The 15,018-nt window shown below is 36.5% G+C and overlaps 1 long non-coding RNA gene across 3 annotated transcripts in view; it reads right to left on the minus strand.

Annotated features, from left to right (window-relative positions):
* Positions 1–15,018, minus strand: part of LOC308071369 — a 300,702-nt gene that overhangs the window by 235,499 nt on the left and 50,185 nt on the right. For all 3 annotated transcript variants that reach the window (XR_013931118.1, XR_013931119.1, XR_013931120.1), the window contains exon 1: positions 1–15,018. This exon is cut by the window's left edge and continues 50,187 nt beyond it; it is cut by the window's right edge and continues 50,185 nt beyond it. This is a non-coding gene — a long non-coding RNA (uncharacterized lncRNA).

Genomic DNA, 15,018 nt, shown 5'->3' on the forward strand with positions numbered 1-15,018 from the left:
TTGTTTGTTTGGTTTGTTTGGGTTTTTTTGTTTGTTTGGTTGCTTTACCTGAAAGGATTTAGATAAAGCCGTAATATTAAGCAGTAATTTTGACTGTGTTTTAAATCACCCTATCAACAGTGAAATTACAGATGAGAGAGGTAGCTAAAATGACTGCTGACGGAGAATGACTTGAGCCTGCCACCTCTAGCCAAGCCTGGTGCAGGCTGCTGCCACCCTAATCAAATCTTCAGGTTATTCTAGATTCTTGTATTCAGTATTGCAAAAGTGAGTTTCCTGGTTAATGCTATAAAGCAACACTGAATAAATACAAATAGTTTAATCTTCCTCTGCAGTCATATCCTCCCACACTGGTAAGTGTAATTAGGAAAATGCTACATTGCATGTCCTGAATAGTGAATGTAGCTGATTGTTAATCATTATATTTACATAGTTTATATGAAAAATATTTAAATTCATGAATGTTCCAACTTTCCTTTGCCATAACATTAATACCTAAACAGCATCTGAATGTATAATAGTGTATTTGTAGTATAATTTGTATTATTGATTCTTTTGCAATGTCCTTGTAAGAAAAGTGTTGGACATTTCACTTCCAGGTGTAGAGAACATTTAAGATAAAAAAAAAGGCATATTCTTTGATAAAAGCGACATATGCTTGGAGGGACGGAGGGGAAAAATACACTGTTCCAAGCTGACATGAAGGTGTGTTCACATAAACAAAAGATAAACTGTAATATGTCAAAAGAATATTTGGGGAAGTGCCTTTTGTAAAATCCTATTTTGCAGAATGAATTGTGAATAATCTTTAACATCCATAAAATAATGATTTCCACAAAAACATAGTGATAAAAAGGTTTATATGAAGCATGGAACTTCATTTTGCAAACAATAACTGTCTTGTATCTGTATTATCAAGAACAGGCAAAACAGAAATATATTTTGAGAATACAAAAAATCAAGAACAATCTTTTAACAAATAACTCGAGAGATTTGACTATGAAGCAATGTATGCTCTCTAGCAGTACCTCTGCTAGGATTTGTAAAATGATAGAATGAATGCATAGGGTATTATTAAAAAAATATTACAAAACCTGAAGTGGGAAAATGAGAATCAAGTATTCCATAAAATCTGTTTTATAAACCAGACCATTATTTTTAAAAACCCTTCAACTTATTTTCTGGGTGCCCAGTCTAGGCTACCATAGTCTCAATTTTCAGAAAGTGGGTGTTCATAACTATAAAGAACCAGGTTAATTTAGAAGTCAAAAAACTAGAGCACCTCAACTCAAAATACTAGTGTTTTCATGAACAAAACTAAAAAAATGTGAGGTATAAAAATAATGTTCGTGCTAGTTTATTTCCTTTTGTTTTTTAACTTTTGTTCTTTGTATTCTCTGTCTATATTGTCCAACCATAATCAACCTTTTCTTTTAAAGTAACAAATGAAATCATTTACGTTATACCATTACACATCTTCACATTGAGGCCCTGTAAATACAACTCAATGCCCATTTGGTTTGGCACTCAAATGTGGGCATGTTCTAAGCATTCATATATATACTTGACTATTCAGATACATGCATAAACGAGAGCAACAGTGTCCACTTGCAATACAATTATTTTTTTTTTTAAGTCTTAAGAAATGCTTCATTCAGAAATGCTCTGGTTTCTTCTTATGAACAAAATCTTGAAATTACCTTAATGCCTCCCTGTAGACTTTGCAGTTCTCTGTAGCTCTTAATCTGTATTTATCATGTATTCCAAGCAGGATCATTCCTTAATCTATGATGTACTTTATACACATTCACTTGCTGAACACATTAAATGCATCCTTTCATGACCAAGGTATACATGAAGATTTATGTCTTGCTAAGAAGCAGAATACTCGGTGTGCTTGAGCGGTGATTATAAGATTATTAGTAAAGTATTTAAAACTCCCAAGCACTGTGAGTGAACTGACCCCTTGAATGGTTTAAAAGCTAATTTTTCAACAGTTTTAGTACTTACACAGTGAGATCACTAGAACTAAAATGGCAGATTTGAAACCATTTCAACATATATACATTTTGTGCCATAATATTTCCTAGAAAGAGTACATGACAATCCAGTGTCTCATGCAAAATCAATTACTTTTTAGTTCAAGATCCTCAGCCACTGAAACAGGATATTATTTTGCGTCCTGAACAATATCTTGTTCCAGTTTCTAAGGAAACCAGCAGCAAAAACTAAGTTTACAATGCTGCATCCTCCAGAAATTGACTACAATGTCAGTCTCCAGGGTGTCATTACCAAGTGCTATTTGCATTTAAATTTCTATAACCCTTAAGCAACTGGACTGTTTGTTTATATGCATGGTTATGATCTACTAGGTATCTAGGTGTTATTCCTCACCTTCCCTTATGGGTTCACAGCCTGTTGGTGTTTAATGGCTTATAAAGCTAGATTTCAAATCAGGGAGATCATTTGTGAATTTTTATTTTAGGAATTTCTTTTTGCCACACTCAGTGAGATGTATGTTCAAGCCTTGGTATTAATGGATGTCACTCATTTGGTTTCACACATGGGAAGAAACAGGCGAAGTCATGTTGCTGTGTCCTACAAATAACCAGAGCCTATAGGGGAATGGTTTATTTGTTTTACACAGAAGGTTTTGGGAACTGGCCTAGAGGAACTAGGTTATGTATTCCTAGGGGAAGTCACGGAAAAATCCAGATTTTTCTTGACAGACACTTGCCACTTTTGTCAGAAAAACCCAGCAAATATTCTGATGAATTACTGATGCTTTTATAGTTGAAAACTCTCCTGACAAACTACTCTGCTGACCAGAGATGACAAGGCCCTGACATCAAGTTTCTGTCTTCAGAATACACAGTACTGTTATAAAATCTGTTTACAGAAGATGCAACAAAAAAAGATTCAGGGGCTATATTTTGCCACTGAAATCAACATCAATTTGTCATTTAGCAGCAAACCCTCTTCCTGTCTATTGTGTTTTAAGGCTTTACATTTTTAACTTCATAATTATTTTTCATAGAAAAAAATCTTCCATGAACTTCTACAAGCTCTAAATCTATTCTGTATTTAGTGATATATAACTTAGTGAAGAGGATAAAAAAGAGGCTTTTCTAAACAAATCACTTTATGACTAAGCAATCACACTTATCCAAAGAAACAGAGAACGTGAATATAAGAAACAAGATTTGTGCTATGAATTGTAGCATACTTGCAAAGGGCAGCCTTCCACAATCAAACAAATTTAACTAAATAAGTAATGTTCTAACCTTGGCACATGCAACCATTGATTTAGATCCAATTTTTCTCAGAAAATTATTTCAGCAAATTAATTGTTAGTTGGTTTCTTTGCTTAAACAATGCTCCCTTATTCTCTATTCCCCTCCACTTGTTAGGGACACTTAACCTGAAACAAACGAAAATTACTTTTTTTCCTTTTTTCCAAAATTCATTAAAATCCAAAATACATATAATAATATGGTAAACAAGTACCATATAGCAGTACAGAAACAAGGAACACACACTTAAAATGAACTCCAAAGAAGTCCTGGGCTGTGTAGGAAAAAGTTGCTTAATGTGTGCTTACTGTGCTTACTGTAAACAACTTGCTTACACAGCTTGTTTACTGTGTTTTCAGTAAGGCATATGTGTTATTACTTTAAACAGTGGGTTGTTTAGCTGTTACATGTTAAAATCATTGAAGACTTAAAAAGATACATGCATTTGCAAGTTATTAGTCCTCAAAATGAAACTGGTATTACGTTCAGAGTAAAAATCAAGGCACAATACCATTTAATAAAAACATAATTCATATATATACAACCTTGAGATTGTCAAACAAATGTTTTTGCACTTTCTGAAGTCTTTTTTCAGTGTGCAGAAATAATAATAAAAGTAAACTTATACATTATATTTATAGTATGTAATATATGTATTTTTTTCTTGGAAGCCTTGCTGAGTTTCATAAAATCATAAAAAGAAAATACTGATGGTACTATGGGGCTTTTAAGTCAAATGAGCAATAAAGAAGAAAAAAAAAAGATGCTGAAAGCACTAAAAATATTTAAGAGAACACTGAAAAAAAGAAAAGTAATGCTTCAAGGTGGTAAATGCACATTCCCCATTGCTTGGATGCAATACAAGTACATCTTCAGTTAATTACATAATGCCTTCTGTGATGCATTTCTTTGAAGTTATATCTTCCTTTTATTGTAAATAATTAGAGTAGGATTACTTGCAAGATGGATTACTATTTGATGACTGCTGAGTTCGTGGGCACTGCTGTTGATTTTATACACTTACTGCACTGGCTTGACAATAAAGTAAATACCCCTATTATAGTCTCACCCAGAGTAGCACTGAGCACCTCTTAAGACACAATAAGACCTTAAATCAGCCAGTGAGTTAAACAGAACTTGTGGCTTCTCTGCATCTCATAATATCAGATTTCAATTAGAAGTGAAAGGCCACACACTGTACTAAATCATTCTTTGACTTTAATGAGTGCTTCTCACATTCAAGTCAAAGGTTGTGTATCGAGGATGATGTTTGACTAGCCCGTACTCTGAAAGCAGAGGGAATGCCGATTCATTTGCCTACCAAATGAGACGCAAAGGCAGAAGCAGTAGCACAGACACCCCTTGACAACATTACACCTGTTGGGCACAGATTCGCAAGGCTGCCCCAAGCACTGAGCCCCAGCCCGCAGTGAGGCTGCCTTTTCAGTCATCCACACTTTTGACCATATTTGTTTTAGACGCCAGTGATACCTTACCTCTCCAGTCAACTGAAACAGGATAATGCACTGAGCCCAAACAAAGGAGAAGGAGAACGATTCAGATGAGGAAGGCTAATGGCTGATCAATCTCAGTCCCATAAGCTACAAAGAGGAAGCCAACAGAGATTAACTGTTGGAATATACCAGGATGTTCTTGAAACACCACATGGCATACTGATGGATGTTGCTGACCACAGGTAAAAATTAAGAGGAAGAAAAACGCAAAAGTGAAACAGAGTGAGGATGTGTTTGGAAGTCCTCTTAAACTCCTGAATTACTATTTCTCAGATGGAGAATTAGGATTGAAAAACCTAGCAAAAGTTAGGCAAGGAGTAGCTCTTCCAGATGTGGGGAGGCTGTATGGCTGTTCCCCAACCTTGAATCACAATGAAGGCAATTAAGACTGGGGCAAGGAAGGGACAGGGGCTTTGACTCTGTGAAATACTTCCCTCTGAAGTGTTTTGATTTTCTCTCAGAAATACCACTGAAGTCCTACAGCCACCAAAATGCCAGCAAATTCTGATGAGATATAAAGCTAGGCAAAATCTTTGCTGCTTTAATAGAAATAGAAATCGTGTTTGAGCATGGCAGCATACAGGAGAGTATTACTTAAAACACAATAGAAAGAGGGAGAAACTAAGGGTATGGTGAATGGGTGAGTATCTTCAGAGGTGAAAATATACTGTGTCCTATAAAGCATGCCTGGAAATTAAAAGTTATGGAAAACAATAATGAACTGGAAAGACAGAAAGATAATAAAGTAGAAACTCCAGGTAGCAGAAACAGAGAGAGCGATTTTACACCACTAGAGAGAAGATTGCTGAAAAGAAAAAGGTGCTATAAGAAGAGGATAACTAGAAAAAAGAAAAGGAAGGTCATGGATAGAGATGGGAGCAAGACTACTCAGGATTTAAAAAATAAGGCTGTCTTAAACAGATGTGAAATGAAACCCCTGAGTATTCAGCACAGCTACCTTATTTCTGTGTCACAGCTGAGCCATCTATAGGAAATATTGTATCACTGGTATTTAAACAAATAAAAAGGAAGGAGAGTCTGAAGTGAAAAGAAAGAACAGAAAATCTTCATTGCATGATGAAGAGGGCCTTTTTATTTCTCACTCCTCTTTATTCCTTCCCCTTCTTTTCTGGCAGCTGCTGTGGGGTAAGCTCTGCTCCTGTGACAGCACTAACACCAAAAAGCAAAACACTCTTCAGCTACCACATTTCCTCAGTCTCCTTGCAGGGCTCCTTACAAATACCTAGCTATTTTATGTACTCATGTCAGGGCAAAATTCAAACTCAGAAACACAATCCAAAATTGTTTTAAAGGTTTTTAAGATACTCCCTAAGAATGAGATAATCATTCATGAGAATTGATGCAATCCTTACAAATAATCATCTCTTGCCAAAGACTGAATTAAATCAGAGGGACAGCGCTGAATCCTGTTAAGAGTATACAAGAGGAAAATGCTTCATACATATTTTGCATACATTTTTCCACTGTCTAATTGGGCTGGAGGAGTGAGATAACTCATAGCCTATTGTTCTGGCAAGCCACCAGTGTAAAGAGAGCAGGGAATTGTTTACAAGCTAATATTAGTGCAGTAACATGCCTCAGTCATTTTATTTCTATGTTGGATGGATGTCACAAATTCTCATGTAGGAAATCTGGTCTTCCTTTTGCCACAAAGATTAGCTACAACCTGTGATACCAGTACTTTGCTGGAAGGAATAGTACAGGAGCTTCACTGCTGTGTTATTATCTGGGATCTATTATGTTTTACATTTTTCAAAAATCTTTAAGCTAGATCTTTGACATTCAACTGCCTATAAAGACATACACCACCCGATGAGAAGCTTTGATGTGCATTTTGAGGATTAAATAATCTAGATGGAAGGCAATGTGTTTCCAGCCAAGAAGAAAACTATGGAGGAAATTTTGCCTCCTGCCGTTTAGCACTGCTGGCAGTCAATACCTTTTAGCCTACCCTCTAAATTTGATTTCATACATATTTACAGACTATTTTTCCTCTTACTACTAATTCTTTTGAGACCAAATTAAGAACAAAGATAGCAGGAACAGGCTTCATCAAATAAAAATGTAAATATGCTGCATCTCATTTTTGGATGAAGAAAGTTTATTTAAATATTTTCTCCAATGGAATATCTTTGCAGTATCATTATTGTTTGCAACTGGAAAAGTAATAGCCTTGCAAGTCAGAGTAACCCATTGAGGCTTAAGCAAATTTAAACATTTAAATAATGTAGTTTACTTTTAAAAAAACCTAGAATTTCTGCATTTTCAGACAGGGAAAGAATACTAATAATAAAACAATTAGCTACTAAAGAAAAGATAATCTTACCTCCTATATCCAAGGTACACTCTCAAATAGCTCGATAGTTTTAACTATGGAAGAAACACTGAAGTAATCACAAAGCAACTTTTTTTTTATATACATTTGAAGGCAAACTGAAAAATCTAAAACTAAAACTGAAAATGATGGTGCTTCTATAAAGTGACATTAATCCATAACATACTTTCAATTTTAATTTTCTTAAAGGAGGTTTAAAACCCATTGATGTTTTTTGGGGTTTTTGTGTGTTTGTTTTTTTTTTTTTTTAATTAGCAGCCCACATGTTCTGTCTGATCAACTTCACAGGTAAATAGAGAAATATGGTAGATACAAGGTACTGTCTTGATGAAGCCAATGAAGTTACAGCTGTGACACTGGTGGAGTCAAAATCTTACCAGACATGTTTGAACTCTTTTACTTCCCAATTTAAGTTCAATGAAAAAAATAAACATACCTTGTCTGACTAACTCAATGCTCTGATAGTCTTTCCTCAGTTAATACCTCTAATCACAGCCAAATAAGTATTCTAAAAGGATTCTGAAAACCATTAGCAATAATTGTTGCTATAAACAACAGAAGTCTTTACATTCCATTATCTTCATTTTTCAAAAGTTATAAGACATATTTTCATCTGTAACGACAAGCTTCAGTAAAGTTCAGCAGAAAAAGCAGAGTTATGTACAAAGCAAGAAAAGAGTAACTAGACATGTTTTCTATGTGTTCCTCTGGCATGGCATCCATAGTAATTTTGCCCTCTAGATTTCTCTTAATTTTAAAGTTCCTCCATCTCATGCTACCCAAAAACCACACAGAAGCTTCCATATGGGTTTTGTAGGACCAAAGTAGCACAGGGACTTGTGATTCTAGCTTTAAAACACTGTTAAGCATCTTATGGTATCAACTGCTTCCCTACATATCACGCATTAGCTACATCTACCGTACTTACAGAGAAATAATAAAAAAGAATTTGGCAAGGCTTTAAACATCATGTGTGTGCTGTTAAGGGGTCTCTTCTGGCCAGTCTCTGATGTAGATTAGACACCTAGGGATGTTCTGGTAACCAGGTTTGCCAGAGATAGGCACACTGTTTCTGAAGGTAGCGTCCACAGTGCCATGAGGGACGTGTAGGAGAAATGAAAGGTTGCAACAAGAAGCCCGCTGGGTTCTCAGGGTCACATCAAACTTCCTCTCCACTCCTCAGCTTCTAAAGAGAGCGTGCAAACCAAACTCACTGAGCTAAGGATGTCAGCATTTACGTGGGCATCTGTATATTATCCTTGCCTGCAGGTATTTCTTCATAGAAGGATGTATTAGGGCCTGCTACCTTGAATCATTTTCTTTTGAGAAACTGAATCACAGTTCTACTACTTCTGAAGTGTCATATATTCACAAGCGCAATATTAAACTGATATGTGTTTGTTATATAGTATATAGATATCCTTTGTTGATGTCTCATGATATTTCTATATAGGGCAAGATAAAATCTACTTGAAAGAAGAGCAAATATGTTAACTGTTTGGTTTTTGGTTTTTTTTCAAGAAAACTCATGCAGAGAGGAAGGAGAGATTAATCCTTTTGTAAGTACTGGCAACATTTCAGAGACATATCTACAAAGAATTGTGACAAGTGTAACAGTGACATTATGTAGAATCGCGAGGAGACTATAAACACGAAGTTAAAGAGCCAAACTTCCCCGTTAAGTCTCTGTCTACATCAATCCGTAAATCACGTGAGTTTAAACACAACCCCCTAAGCTGGTAGGCATGTTCATTGCTTGTAGGCCTATACCTGCAAGTCTGCAGTAGAAGACCCAGATATTCTAAATTCAGGATTGTCCCCTATGATTTTACACTTAATTTCTCTGTTTTTTTCAGGAAAAAAATCTGCAGCTTACTCTCTGCAACTGCTGTGCCTACTGTTTGCCCCTACAGATTGGAGGGCAACGGTGAAATGGGCCCTGGGAACATGTTCCCGCTTGGCTGTGTTGGCAACTGCCATACAAACAGCTTGATATTTCTTTATCTGCCAGACTTCAGATGTATACAAATATTAACAGTACACAAATTTCAGGAAATTTTCAAAATTTTCTGGAGACCAGGAACACACATTTTGAAGGTTTGTGGAGTACTAACATTAATAAGCTAAATGTAGAAAAAGAAAAAATATTATGTTCTAATAATGGAAAGAGAATAGAAAGATTTAAGACTGACATTTGAAAGAAAATATTTCTTGCTAAATGTTTTTCTTTAAAGGCCTGGCATCTGATTTCTGCAGATAAAATGTGTTCATGACAGTAAGTGTTTTCTTAGAATTATATCATATAATTTGTGAGAACTGAAAAAAACACAAACTTTTTCCCATCTGCAAGATTATATTCAAGAGAGATGTTTAGCAAATTCTCCTGTAAGGACTGTATAAATCAGAATTATACAAATGAATGTTTTCACAATCTCAGAGGCTTCACCACCGTAATTAAAAGGTGAATTTTTCACTTTTATTTTGTTATTCTTGTCTCCTGAGTCTGATTTATAACTTCTGTTACACAATTATATTCATTTATTTCTTTGTGCCATGTTGTATGTTATTTCAAAAGTAACATCTAGGGTGTCCTTGCTTTAAAATGTAGATTTAGCCTCTCTGGATGAAACTTGGTAGAACATCTGTGTTTGAAAGTATGAAAAATTACCACATTTTCTGAGTGAACCAGGCTGAGTGCTCACATTATACTGTCTCTAAGAGAAAATTAAAGTGCTGCTGATAGCTGAGGGACTGGATGGCTCAAGGGAATTGTAGTGTGACACAGTCTTTCATCTGATGAAAACCAGCATGAATTTAGCCCATGCTGATAATGACCAAAAGTCATTATCATTTGTTCAGTAACTTATTTAAAATGAGTTAGGGGTCCAGCTCACGTCTTGGTAGTAAAGAGTCCAAATTAGAACTGAGCAAATAATGAAGAAATATCTCTGCAAAAATGATTTCATATTTTAAAATTAGTATGCTTAAACTTCTTTGTGTTTATTACCTTCTTAATATTTTAACAAACATGTCGAGGAGGAAGGATGTTTGTGAATTTAAAAGATGTATCTCCAAATTCTCATGGAAAGCAAATCCTGAATTTATGGAGACAAGTATTTGCACTGGAAAAAAGATCTACTTTTTAGGATTCTGCTTATTCAACTAAGTACATTAAAATATGTTCTATGTGTTCTCTGTGCCTGGTCAAAACTAATAAACAGCTTCTGTTTCATGAATCGGATGCTAACAAATGAAGTGCTTTCAAGAAAGCTACAGAATCACAGCTATTTACAAAAAATACTCAGCAAAGAAAAACATCTCACCAGTTAAACAGAAAGAAGACTCCATAAAAATACATGGTATCTTATAAACTTAATATTTAGGATAAACTGAGGCCTGATGGAAGTGAGAATGGAGAATTTAGGTCTTTGCAGAACTGGAACAAAGACTGGTGTGTGAAGTCATTCTGGCAATATGGCCAGGGATAAAAATCACAGGCTGATGTATGAGAGACTATTAAATCTAGCAGAAGCATTTGCTGGGCTCATGTTCCCAAAACAGGGTGTATGAATAAGTATGGACGTCTTGCAAAAATACCTCCAGTGAAGGTATCTGGTGTATGCTAGCAAAATGTGTAAGTGTAAAGTAAACTTTGGGTTAAAAGCTGATATAAAAACAAAAATAAAGTATCTGCCAAGCTACATAACTCTCAGTAGGGCTGCAAGGAAGGAGGACTACATAATTTCACACTGACATTTAACATATGCCTTTACAATGCCTAAGCATCTCCATCATATACGGCTACCTCTTTGCCTGACTAGGACAGGGGGTTGTATACTGCGCTTCAAGTAGGCAACTTATTGTCATGGTGGTACATTTAATGAAAGCATTTAATGTATATTGGGATCTGGAAAGTAGGGGTATGGATAAGAGATTCACACAATCACTCAGGTTGGCAGGGACCTCTGGACATCATCTTGTCCAATCCTGCTGCTCAAAGCAGGCTCAACCTGAGGAAGTTGCTTAGGGCCATGCCCATCCAAGTTTTGACTGCTTTCAAGGATGGAGACTCCTAAATCTCTCTGGGCAACCTGTTCCAATGTTTGACTGACCTCACAGTAAAAAATGGCTTTTCTCATGTTTGCATGGAATTTCCTGCATTTCACTGTGTGCCTATAGCCTCCTGTTTTGGGGTTTGGTGTTTGTTTTTTTTTCTGGTCACTGCTGGGAAGAGCTTGGCTTCATCTTCTTCACTGACTCCCATCAGGTACACATGTTCATAAGTCACCCCCCCCAGGCATTTTCTCCAGGCTGAACAACCCATTTCAGCCTCTCCTCATATGACATGTGTTCCAGACTGCAAATCATCTTCCTAGCCTTTTGTTGAGCTTCCCCAGTATCTCCATATCTCTCTTGTTCTGGAGAGGCTGAAACTGGACACAGCACTCCAAACGTCTCACCAAGACCCAGTAGAGGGGAAAGGTCACGTCCCTCGACATGCTGGCAAGGTGCTGAAGACTGTCATCCTTTGCCACAAAAGGACGTTGCCGACTAATGGTAAACTTGGTGTCCACCAGGATTCCAGGCCTTTCCTGCAAAGTTCCTTTCCAGTTGGTCAGACCCAGCCTGTACTGGGGCATGGATTTATTCCTTCCTAAGTGCAGGGCTTTGCATTTACCAATTTTTAATTTTGTGAGGTTTCTGTTAGTCCAGTTCTCCTGCTTATCGACTTCTCTCTAAATGACAGCAGAACCTCCAGGTGTTATCAGCTGCTCCTCTCAATTTCATATCGTCTGCAATGCAATTTTGGATTCTCTGCAACAGATCTCCCAATTTCCAAAAGAATGAAATCAAAACAGTGTGAAACTAGTCACAGAAAATGGAGAATCAGCTTTTGAAAGCTGAGTGACTTTTGCTGCAAGCAGGAAACAGGGAAACTATGTGGGTGTAACTACAGAGCTGAGCTGATGGCCTTTCATGTGTGAACACATGTAACGGACTCAAATTCCACTCCTATTTTACTAACGATGGCTTATGGCCTCAACCTTTAAAGGCAGACAAGAAACAAGGTTGCAAAGACAATAAACAACCGTGCTTTGTTTCCCTTGCATTCTACACTCTTGGCTGGGTTCCTGATTCCCTGGGAACAACAGGACACAGCGACACTGCAAATAACATGAACAGTGGCAAAAATCACAGGCAAAGGAGAGCACTTCCAGCATTTATATTTCTGTGACTAACAATCATGGCACAAGCCCCATGAAGGTCTGGACAGACTATTGTTTCAGACAGCAGCTTCTCCTCACTGAGAAACACCATATTTAACTGGAATAAATTATATTACTCCTGATTTACATCAGCAAGTCTGAGAGGAGAAAAACACCTGGAAGAGCTCACCATGAGAGGAGCCATAAGCTTATTTCTATTGCTGCTAAACAGAATGTCAGCAACAACATTTCCAATCTGTAATTTGTACTGTTCACTATGTTCGTCTTCATGCCACAGGGAAAAATTATGCTTAAGGCAGAATGATTACACCACACTAGCCTTAAGCTAAAATGACATCATAAATAAACAGTGCAAGAAATAGCAATAATGGCAGCAATCAAGACAGATGTAAAAAAACAAAACCAAAGTAGAACCGTGGCAAAGTAATACATCTTCGAACTTCTAAAATAAAACTAGCTAGGACATTTAAAGATCAATTTAGAATAATAAAGATAAAAAATGGCAAACTAAAATATATTATTATGCTTGAAATCGTCCTTTTAACCTTTATTTAAATTAGCCAAAGTTGCATGTTCATACCCGATGGCAAAATATAGTCCTTTTCTAGAAAACACAGAAGTTTGGTATTAATGCAGAGTATGTAATATTAAATAAGTCATCTATCATAAAATCTAAGTCATGACTATATTGCCAAGTATTGAGCTTAGTAAAGAAATACTAATTCTGCTTCAATTGGTCCAAAGCCCTATAAAGATCTCCAATAAAAATTTGGGTGAATAGCCCATTTGCAGACCAGTAGTTGCAATAAAGGAGACAACATCTTCATTTGTTGAAAGTAATATCCATTTAAGTTCTGAACACAAGCATCCTCTAACAATAAACCAAATGAGCTCTCAATATAAAATATGTCTTCCTTCTCTGAAAATCTGTATAGCAAATACAGCCCAAGGGAACTTTTAGCAAAATGCTATAAAACTGAAAACTGACATTAATAGGAAGTACTGATATATCCTTGGTGACAATGAGTTCAATTCTCCTGCCACTGCATAATGGAAACACCAATTGGCTCCAATTTGCTTCGATTGGATTTGCTCTGATCAGTGACAGAAGAATGAGGCCCAGTCCTGCTGAGACATCATTATGAGAGACAGATTTAGCGGAAAGTATTGGCCACAGCTGAAATATGTGACTCTCTAACGTTACTCAGGCTTTGGTTGAAATCCATGGGGGTGCATAGGACACAGAAATGTGGTCAACGCAGTCCTCAGAGTCAATGACTAGTTCATATCATGAGCTCCATAGGTGAGGTAAAGCACATAGCATTTCTACCTTCTCACTGCATACATCTGTCTCAAGTCTCCCTCTGTGCAAATTTACCCTGGCCCTTTATTTTCAAAAAATCCTCTAGCGTCTCCCACCTCCTTAATTATTGTGCCTGTTGCACATCTTTCTTTTCTGTCTGCCTAAATGCACCTCATTTTTTTTCTCTCATCCCGGCCTCACATCTTAGCCTCTTTCTCCCTTCACTGATCCTCATCAGATCTCCTTTAGTCCCTGCACTGCAGGGGTGGTGAGACGGGGGAGCTCTCCCACAACATCTGCCCAAAGCAGCGTGAAGTTCCGACTCTGTCACTCTATTATTCCATCTTTTCTACAGTGTGCGTGAATTTTGAAGGGGATGAAGCAGTACTACAGAGCTCTTTAGGAAAGCTAGGAAGGGGAAATGCAATCTGTCCCCTTACCACGATGTTCTGACAAAGAACAGATAGGCTGCACCAAGAGAAGGTGCAGGAAGGAATTTACAGTGTGCTAGAAATATGTGATTAATTTTATACTGAATCCAACGTAATGGTACAATTGATTTTTTCCTTCAACTCAGGATTGAAAGGCTATTATAATACTACTTATCAATAGAGAATGTTAATTCACACTTTGATTTAAGTGGGTAAAATGGGGATTTAATTTAGATTTACTAAGACAGCAATTGCATGTTAATTAAATAGCAATTGATTATTAAAATATTTTTACTGAGCTTTAACAGCTCTACTATATAAGAAGATTTGCTAAATTACTGTCCAAATTGTGTCTTTAGATGTACTGCAGTGAATTCAGTGAGGTTGCACTGATGCAAATGAAAATGAAGTTTGACTAAATAGTTGTTTTCTCTTGAGTTAGTGTTTGTTTAATATACAGTAACTGACTAGTCTACATCAAGTACTTAGCTATAGATATTTAGGATAGTTAAAATGTTAAGGAATGTTATTGATTATGTCATATGTTTTGAAGGTGTAAAATATGATAGTACATATCTAATAGCATTTATTAATTGCCAAAATAACCTTTAATTCAGAAAGATACCAAAATCTGTTGATACCTTGGTACTTAATTTTGGCAGCAGATATATAAGGTATAAATTAATGTCATATATAGCGATCCAGGCTATTATGGCCATAATAAAATTAGGTTAATAACAACATCGAAATCTCAGTGGGGAAGTGAGGGCTGAGCTGGACTCAGTCACTCACCGGGTAAGAACTCTCTTGTGCTGTTGTGTGGTGTCCAGGCACAGAACACTAAGCAGGTGCTGTGATGAACTTTTTTTCCACTTGATGCTGAAAGCTGGGCT

This window comes from Falco punctatus, assembly GCF_963210335.1.
Source record: "Falco punctatus genome assembly, chromosome: 11".
In the NCBI taxonomy this organism is placed as follows: domain Eukaryota; kingdom Metazoa; phylum Chordata; class Aves; order Falconiformes; family Falconidae; genus Falco; species Falco punctatus.